The sequence below is a fragment of the Belonocnema kinseyi genome, chromosome 1, assembly GCF_010883055.1.
Source record: "Belonocnema kinseyi isolate 2016_QV_RU_SX_M_011 chromosome 1, B_treatae_v1, whole genome shotgun sequence".
Lineage (NCBI taxonomy): Eukaryota > Metazoa > Arthropoda > Insecta > Hymenoptera > Cynipidae > Belonocnema > Belonocnema kinseyi.
Genome location: NC_046657.1, coordinates 144,506,887 through 144,517,230, shown reverse-complemented (window position 1 = coordinate 144,517,230; position 10,344 = coordinate 144,506,887). Strand labels below are relative to the sequence as shown.

Here is a 10,344-nt window from a genome sequence, read left to right as displayed (position 1 = left end):
CTCAGCCAATCAGAATCCCGAATTCTCTCATGGATGTATGAGACATCATTTTATTGTGAATAACCTTTTAAGTTGAACAGGGAGCGAACTCAGCTGATTGCTAAATTTGCGAGGTTACGTTTTGCAACAATCAGTCATGGTAAATATTTTATTTCTGTATCCTGGCTATTTCAAGGCGACTTTAGTTTTTTGAAGATAATTTTTTTCAAGGTTCTTTATTATTGGCTTCTTTATAAAAAAAAATGTTTGCCGTTATGATACCAAAAGTTCAAGCTGATACCAAGAACTGAAGAAATGCGAAAATCAACTTGTGATTGCATAAAAAAAAAAAATAAAACTGAAAAATCAGAAGATTGTGCTTTTAAAAAATGGAAAAATGTCTGAAATATTTAACTATATATTATTTTAATTGATTCTTTAATGAAAAATGTTTAAGAGACCAAGCACGAAATATGTATTATCATTCGAGAAGAAAGAAATTAGGCTCTGAAATTTTATGATTGAGGGTGACCGCTGGACCGGGAAACTGGGAAACCTGGTTTGATTTCCACTTTTTTTTAAATGCTAAGCGTGATTGATAACATTAAAAAAAATGAAATCATTAAGTTTACAATAAATAATTCTAAAATCTTTTACCATAACAATTTTCCATTTTAGATTTTCATTTTTTAGGGTACATTTTCCATGTACAGAATTTTAAAGTGTAGTTTTTAAGGCTTACTTAATAAAAGATTAAAGGCTTTTGCGATTGAAATTTTTTGACAAATAACGTTTTCGGTTTTAAAACTGTAAATATAAATTCATTAATGATTTTTAAAATTGAACTGTAGTTTGTGTATTCGAAATTGAACAATAATTGAATGATTTTATGGGACGACTGTAAATCGGTTAAAATTAAACAATTTACAAAGTTTGACGTTAAAAATTGAACTACTTCAGTTCTAAACTCTTAGCAGTTACTCAAACTTAAACTTCCGACTGTAACTTTATAAACATTCTGTTGTTTCAGCAGAAAATATCCCATTTTTAAACTTTTCAATTTAAACATTTTTAATTAAGAAAAAGAGCAATTTTTAAATAGTCAACAATGATTAAGTGTTTATTTAAAATGGAATATTAAAAACTAAACAATTCGAAACTAAATTGTTTGAAACAGAAAGCCTTGAATCGTTAAAATTTCAGTGAGCTAAACCCAAGCTTGGAACGTCACAATATTAATTTTATTGTTTTGTTAAAAAAAACTTTTATTTATAAGTTAAAATGTTGAATTTTGATGTGTGAATAATAGATAAAAATGTATTCATTTAAAACAAATGCGATTAAGTTGAGGAAATACTTACAATTTTTTTAATTAAAATTGTGAACCTTTGAAGGATTAGGAAAGGTTTCAAAATAGTAAAAAAATTGTCTTAGGATTCCTGGTAAAATTCAAAATGATATTTTTATTTCGAAAAATTAATATCCGCAGAATATTTAGTAACATTTAAAAATAATAGCAAGTTTTGAACAAAATTTGGTAAGTTTTTATGCATTTTAAAAGATTTCGAGATAATGAATTTTTTGTGGAGGTACCTGGAAATGTTTAAAGTGATTTTTTAGAAGGAAAATAAACTTTTATAAAATGTTTTGAACAATTATTTATTCGCATCGACTCCAAATTAAAATAATTTCAGTTCTTAATGTTTTTAACTTAAAATTTATTTAAATAATATAATTCTTGAAACTTGATAAACTTGTTGATTTATTTTTCAATTTAACACATTGAAAATGATAGCGCTCATTTGTAAATAATATCAGTTTGATTCGTTAAAACGATTTTCCCATACAAATAATTTTTTAAAAACAAGAAAAAATCCACCTCAGCCCGGATTTGAACCGCGCGAAGAGTAACTTTAGTATTATAATTAACCTCCCCCTTGAAATTGTAGGGGAGAGGGTAATTATTGTGTGCCCCCCCCCCAAGCCCTTCTCGGAATCCGCGCCTGATATATTTGACCGCTCTCTGCATTTCACAGGGTTGAGACTGCCATTATTTAAATGCCTGCTTCAAAAAAACTGATGAATTTTAACTGAATTTTGGGTGTTCTAGTTATTAAATAAGGGATCGTGTTCAAACGTGGCTTAATGAATTAAGTAAAATTAAATCTAAGGGATTTTCCATGCTGATTTCTGGTCTTTCATCTGCATTTCCTCCCGCTATTAGTTTTATAGGGACTGTTGTTTTTACTTTGTTTCCTAATTTTCAATTATTTTCTTTTGGAAAGTGGTCGCATTCTGTGGCTAAAGAAAATTTCTTCAATTTAAGTCTCTCATCTTCAGTAGGTATAAAGGCATGGTATCGCAAAGTCCCTCTGATTGTCATTCCAGCGTCCGATCTGCTTTTCACAACTTTAACAGTGGTTTCGTGATCTTTCTTGCTAATACAGATGATTTCAGTTTCCTTGCAGTACTCCTTTGCCCACTGCAATAGGGATAAAGCATCTTAAATGGAATCTTCAGCGCAACATTGTAGGCTAAACTTTGCTTTAAAGAGTATCTGTGAGTCTGTAGCCAAAAATCAAATTGGATTGCTTTCAAATCCTCCTCATCAAGGAATTAATTCAAATTATGTTTAAATTTAGTTCTACCGGGGCAATTTTAACATTCTCTTATTTGTCAGGGACTATTCGCATCAGGGCACACATTTCCTTGTCACTAACTCGAACAGGCACACGCCTCTTCATTCCAGGCATTAAGCGACAAATGTCAAGCTCATAAAATTTGGATGGTATATCTTCAGATCTCAGACTCGAAGGCCTTCCTCTTTTTGGGGTAGGCAGAATTAAAACCCCATTCTTAGCAACCAACTTTTTTTGCATTTTTAGCTTGTCATTCGAATATTTCAAACTCGCGCATTAGCTGCCTGCGACTCCAAGACTTTGGAAAAAGTGTGAGCAGTTGAATCTTCAGGTCTACTCATTGATGATTTAAGCTTTTTTTTTGCTTTTATCTGGAACCTTAACTGCGGCCTCATGAAATTTTTCATTACACAGCTTAACATTCATCTCGAGTTTACTGAATGAGAATTCTGGATCTTTATGATCATTTCACATGATGATTTCAGTTTATTGAGCTCTTTCTTACATGAAGCACACATTTTTAGTTCTTTAGATAGTGTAGGAAATTGCGATCGTAAGCCTTCAGACATGAGATTATTGCTTGTCCGATACCGTAGATTTTTGTTTTCAGTTTTGAGAATTTCTAGGACTTTGCCATCTAGTGGAATAAAATTGAAACTTATTTTTCAAATGGCCGCGGTCTTCATTTGTTGTCTCCAATAACCTGGCGAGAAACAAATGAAGAACAAGTGACTTTCGAAAATACATACACGCTGATTTTTTAAGCAGGTGTCTGATTGAAATATTTGTTATTTGTAAAAAAATTTTATGTGTCGAAAGCTCATCCACACGAGAATATAGCATTATTACTTTTTTAAATGATATTCAATGAAGTTGTAACACGTTGTGCTATGGAGGTACAACCCATTGCAAGGCCGTGAAACCCTTATAGAAACTGTAGCAGACAAACATTTGTTGATCAATATTTAAAGGCCAAGTATGGCCTTTAAATATGGCCTCAGAATGACAACATTTTTCTTCATAAACTACTATCTAAATCACAAAACTTCTCCTACGTTTGACAGATCGGACAAATTGGACTTTATGAGTGGGTACACTTGATAAATCACGGAATTTGAGTGACACTGAAAATTACCTAACTCTCAGGGCCCCAATAACTAGTACTTCCGCTAACCAAATTTATATTTCTTGTAGCATACTCTCGATACGTGTGTCCCGAGATGTGGAGACCCTGTAAGTAAATAAAATTTTACACGGTCTATTTGATATCGAAAACGAATTGATTTTTCTAAAATTGCAAACTGAACAAATATATTTTTTTAGACAAAAGGAACCAAGAACGTTTGCATATCTACTGGTTTTAATATGGGGACTGTGAAGATTGAGCATTATCGTTGTTTAAAAATCTGTGGTTTACAAAGTAATGTAGCAAGTTATTTCTTCCTTCTGAAGTTACAATATATAAACCTCGCACGCTTTTAAACCAAAATTATCTTCCTTAACTTAAAAATTTTCGTCGCAACATTGTTCAACTTGGACGTGTTCACTTTTTAAATAAAATAAATACTGTTTTTAAAGGATGATTAGGTTTTTAAGCGGTTATGATTATTTACACGATGGTAAACATTAATAATTGTTCCAGATGTCAAACAGATGAATAGGGGAGTTTGTAGGTATGATCATTATGTTCATCCTAGACCTGGAAGAAAATTACCAAAAGTTGTGAGTTTTACCTTGCTCAGTATAATTATTTAAAATTCAAATATGATATATAATACAAGATGCATTATTCCTGCATAATGAAAATATTTATTTTTTTTCTCCAACTAGTAACACTAACATTATTATTAGAAAAACATGTGAAAGTATCTTCCTTATTGTAGAATTAGTTGCCCACTAAAACGTGTGCATTTGAAAATTATCAAAATCTAAAAAAGTTGACATACATTACTTTTGTTACTAATTACAATATTTCTTGTAGGAAAATAAATTTATTCTGTGTGGCCGACAATGCACAGTAAGTAAAATAAAATTTGCACGGTCCGGTTTTTATCGGAAAGTGATTCGTTTTCCGCAGAATTTTAAGCTCAAAAAATATATATACATATATACATTTTAGCATAATTCAGCGAGAAGGTTTTGCATATTTGATGGTTGGCAACAGTGGACAATGCGGGAAGACATGTACAACTGCTTGTATCATTGCAAAATCGGTGAGTAATGTATCAATCTATTTTCTTGTCTTCTGAAAATTAATTTTTGGAATATATATATATTCACTTTTCAACACTTTAACTTTGAAATATATCAATCTTTATTGCTTTAAAAATTCTAACGCTTTACTTTAAAAACATTCAGTGCAGACTAGTTCAATTTAAAAAATATATACGCATTTCAAATATAAAACATACCATTTTTTTAAGTATCATGTTTTTAAGACGATATAGTTATTTACATTATGATAAACATCAATATTAATTTTTTAAGGTCCCATGTTTCTGTATGAAGGAGACTGTGGGCCTTATCCTGTTGAAGAACATCACCATGCAGTTAGTCATCTTTAGTGAAAACAACATGCAATTACTGTTATTCGTGTAATAAGATACTTCATTGTGATGATTTTTCATTTTTAAAATCAATTACTTGTTTTCATTTTTAATTATTTTTTGTGCTTGCAGTTCAGATTGTAATTATTGTAAATTCATTTATAAATTGGTTTTATTTACGAAGGCTTGGAAAATATTTCTACTTGTATTATTTACACACTTAAGACTTAATTGTAGAAAAGATCCTTCCTCTCTTCAATTTTACCTCCAATTATTCATTTAAATAAAAATTTCTGTTCAAAGTTCGATTAACTTGAGTTATCTTTACTTAATAATACCTTTTGACAATTTTCTAACCGTTAAAAAAAAGTTTTGAGCTCTTTTTTTTTAAATTTGAGTTTGAAATTCAGTTGGTCGTTTTTTGTTCAAGAAACTACACTCCTATGCATTTATCTTTCTTTTCATGAAACGACGTGAACGATAATGCCATTTATTTTTACAAAACAGAACTGAGAGTTATTATATTGAAGTAATAAATATAGCGAAAGAGTCTTAGAAAGATGAGATTAAAAAGACTTAAAAGATTTTTAGAAGTTTTTTAGTGCAAATTTCTCTTTCTCTCATTTTTACGTTGAATATGAATGTGGCTAAGACAGACAACAAGTAGGTGGTACGAACCAATACGCCTATGAATAGTTTTATTAAGTTTTGTAAAAATAAAAATCCTGGTAGTCTAAAAAATGAATTTTTATTGTTGTATCGTCGTAGGTACTCAGACAATGATTTTAGATTTCTCTCAAATGTTTATTTTATTTTATACGGAATTTCTTTGTTGGCCTTTTCTTCCCGAGAAGTACTTTTACTATCGCCCTAAATTTCTGACGTGTATAAGATGTGATAAATAAATTGTTAAACTCGAATTTATTTAGTTCTAAGAAAGAACTTAAGTTTATTCATTTCAAAAGAATGATTGGTGAAATTAAATTAAATGGCCCTAAACCTACCACCTGACCTTCAACCGTGCAGTGTCGACGAGATTAATCCCAATAAGTTTGTTATTCAGACATTCATAATTTTGAACACTATTCGCAATCAATTTCCAGGCGCAGAAAAGAGAAAGAGAGAGCGAGAGAGAGTAATCGAAATGTACCCTTTAGAGAAATTTTACACTTTTGGCCTTTTGTTGTTTGAATGCAATCCTCTCTGAGTTGGCTATGATTTCCAATGTGTCATCAGAAATAACAGCTACCAACGTCTTCATCTAAATTTATACCCGATACGTCGAGACCGCTTCCCCGCGGACATTCACGAATTTTACACCAACTGACACAGGTCTTATACGTCGGATCATTCCGGCTATACCAATGTGGACTTCTTAATTGGGATGATCCACGCACAAGTCACTCGACTTTCTAGCCCTTTGAATACGCTATATATTCACTCCCGAACTGGACTGGGTGCACTAAGCTGGTTTACGCGATTTTTATGTTTATCCAGTTAACGTCCCAAAACCCTCATTTTGTACCGGTTCTTGGCCCGGAACCTTCGGGGCAACCGTGACGACGCGCGCGTGCGAGGCAAAGCGGACGGAGCGTGCGAACATTTTACATGCCCCTTTTTCTTACCGAACTTCTTTATCGTACAAGAATTTAACGGAGAATGCTATCGAGACTTGACTGCGATCAGCTTCGTTAAAATTATTGGTAGAGATTTTTGCAATTCCGACATTTTTAGTACTGCTGACTGCTGTGGGACTAATAGTAGGATGTGGCGTGACTTCAAAAATGTTGATGCTAATAAGGCATCGACTAAGTATTCTTTCAGGGCACCTGCATTAATGTCAATTTGAAGTTAAACTTTTAAATTAGCTTATTAAAATTATTATTCCCATAATTGACAGCGACAGCCAAACCCCTCCGCCAAAGGTTATGCTTTATTTCAGATTTTAATTTTAAATAGAGTATGAGTTTTTAGAATCTAGAAAACTATTTATTGAAACTGTTGAATAACAATTGCCAGAAATTAGTAACTACATCAATATTGCTTATTGATTTCGAAAGTCAACAATCAACATAGGGCAATTTTATAAGTATAGAAATTTTCAAAATTTTAAAGTCGAGTAAAATATCAATTGATTAAAACTTTACTACCTTCCCTTGGAATGGTACTGATATGGATTGCTATCGATCACCGGAATTTTAATCTTGTTTGATCGTCCCTAAATGGATAGATAGATGCTTCATAAATTATTAAGGCTCTTCTGTTAATTGACTTTTTTTTGTTAATAATTATAATTTTATTAAAAATTTTGAAATCAGTCAGCAACTCGATGGTCCCAGGGGAGCATGGATATAAAAGAAGTGACACAAGATATTATCAACGAAATAATGCGAAGACCACGAGAACTGGTCATCAATAATTAGATTTCTCTTTATCATAGGATATAACGTAACATAGGATACAATATTTTAGAATGTCACTTATTTTTTCCAATTTTATATAAAATTACACTTGCTTGGACCGATCTATTTACAAATTTTGCTCCATAAGAGATGATTCATCACAGCCAAGTAATTGAATTTCGCGTAGATCATATATTTATACGAGTAACGGTTATAAACATCAAGACTCACTTTGCAGATTGCCTTAAAGTCTCATAAAAGGCTGATTTTGAAAGAAGTATCGTACATCACTCGCAGGGTTAGACAGGTCATTACGTGAAGGTCAATATTTGCAAGGCCGATTTTAGAATCCTTACCTTTGACCATGGTCTTATGACTCGTCCTACGAACATTGATTTCACTGTCTATACCTGTCCATCCCTGATTGTGATGAAAACGATCGACATTCTATAAAAAATTTCGAGTGAAGCGTATCCAGTAAGAGGATTTTCATTCAAAGGTGATAAAAATTGCAATACCAAGACATTCTATTCCTGCCTATTTTTAAATCCCTCATTAGGTATTACTATCACAAAGCTTTCACTTTATTGAAATGTATTCAATTTACAATATAAAATCATGATGAACCAATTCAAAAATTTAGTTTTAATCACAACATTGCAAATAATTTTTAATTCAAGCTTTTTTAACAGAATTACTCAAATCACTATGCCAGCGCCAGATTAAATTGCAATCAGGGTATTTTATGAAGAAAACAGTAAGTGTGGATTTGTTTTTAGGTAATGTTAAGTTTTTTCCTGTACGTATGAGTAAAAGTGGTAACTGTAAATTTTTTTCGAAAGTTACTTTTATTCTATGATGCCCTTTATCTAAAAATTCTGAAAACCCAAACAACCATACTTTAATTTGTTGTTTGGCACCAGGCGTATTTGCTCTAACTGGACACTTAAAAATGCAATAAATTAGGCCTCGGCGAGATTTTTTTTCTAGACTATCGGCAGCCATTTGAAAAAAGTTTTCGGTAGAGGGAACAGATCAACCTTCAAGAAAGATTCAATTACATTAAAATGCCACCTTACTCGTAAACAAAACTCCCATAAAACATAAAATAAGGCATACTTTTTATTTTATAAAAGTAAACTTGGGAGTAAGTAAACTATGATGATTTACAATTTTAATGGCGGACAATACCCAACAAAGTTTCAACGCCTGATTCTTATTATGGCGAGAAAAGAAAAGACAAAGGTCTAAGCCCAGACTTTTCCACCAAATTAACGCATTTTTACTTGAGACTGAAGAAACTCTGGTGGTCTTGGAGTCCCGAGGGAATTCTTGTATTCGTACCGAAAGCAAGCCCAGAAAACGCACCTTACTTTGAAGAAGTTTAACTGAAGCAACACGGGGAAAATTAGGTAAGCCCTTTAGAGTTGCTGCACTTCAGCTTGGTTTGGTATCTGCTCCAGATTCGGGTAGCTTCTTGAAAGAAAGGAATATCGTCTCCAATTGCTATGATCAACTTACCACCTGCATTATTTTGACGATCTTTCCTTATAATTTTATAGTTTTTAAGGAAGAATTTATATTCATCCTTGAGCCAAGTTTCGTTTGGTAATACAATGTCATACTTATAATTAATTTTTTCCAGTTTACCTTTTTTCGTATTGATTCCACGACAATTTCATTGAACGATTCTTAGTTTGTTAATGTATTCTATAAGGCAGTTATAATGTATCTATAGTTGATATCGTATTAACAAAAGTTAGGGCGAGCAATCAGGAGGTTAGAAACTACTTCATTACGAGAGTTAGGGTTCGAAAAATCTATTTCTACAAAGAGAAAGGATTGCGGGAAGGTGATTGAGTAAAGCCTTCAAGCAATCAATCATATTTCTAAAGTTTTCGAAATTCGCAGATGATGCGGGTTGAGTAGGAGATCGTGAAGGAGAATTAGATGGCTGACTTTGCAGGCAAATCACATTGCCGGAAGAGGCGGGTTCTCGTGAGTGCATGTGCGAGAAGGATTATGGCTAAGAAAAACTTGTGTTTCTAGTTGAGAGGGATAGGGGGGAGGCAAGGGCGATATGTTAAAGGGTAAAATTTGTTTGTAGTAGAACTTATGGGTGGTTTTGTGGAGTTTTGGGTTTGGAATGTCTGCATGGAGTCAAGGTTTACATCGCGTAAGGATGAAAACTTGGAAGAAAAAAGCAAATCAAAAATCGTATATCCGGACGTGGGTCAAATCTGATCAAACGTTGCCCTGAAATCATGTGAATGCACATATACGGTCCATTTTACAATAGAAATTATAAAATGTGACATTTTTCAATATGAGATTTTCAAAGTTACTGTCCAAAGAAATAAAAAGAAAAAAGAAAATCAAAAATCGTATGTCCGGACGTCGGTCAAATCACACCAAACGTCGCCCTTAAATCTTGTCAACGCACATATACGGTCCATTTTACAATAGAAATGATAAAATTTGACATTTTTAAATATGATATTTTCAAAGCTACTGTCTAAACATATGAAAAGAAAAAAGAAAAGAAAAAATCGTATGTCCGGACGTGGGTCAAATATGATCAAACGTTGCCCTGAAATCACGTCAATGCACATATACGGTCCATTTTACAATAGAAATTATAAAATGTGACATTTTAAATATAAGACTTTCAAAGCAACTGTCTAAAGAAATGAAAAGAAAAAAGAAAATCAAAAATTGTATATCCGGACGTGGGTCAAAGCTGATCAAACGTTGCCCTGAAATCATGTCAATGCACAT

At 32.4% G+C, this 10,344-nt stretch overlaps 1 long non-coding RNA gene across 1 annotated transcript; it reads left to right on the top strand.

The window, feature by feature from the left end:
• Positions 1-4,260: 4,260 nt before the first annotated feature.
• LOC117176189 lies at positions 4,261-4,796 on the top strand. The gene is made up of 3 exons (XR_004467590.1): positions 4,261-4,340; positions 4,600-4,635; positions 4,738-4,796. It is a non-coding gene; the product is annotated as an uncharacterized LOC117176189 (long non-coding RNA).
• Positions 4,797-10,344: the final 5,548 nt, after the last annotated feature.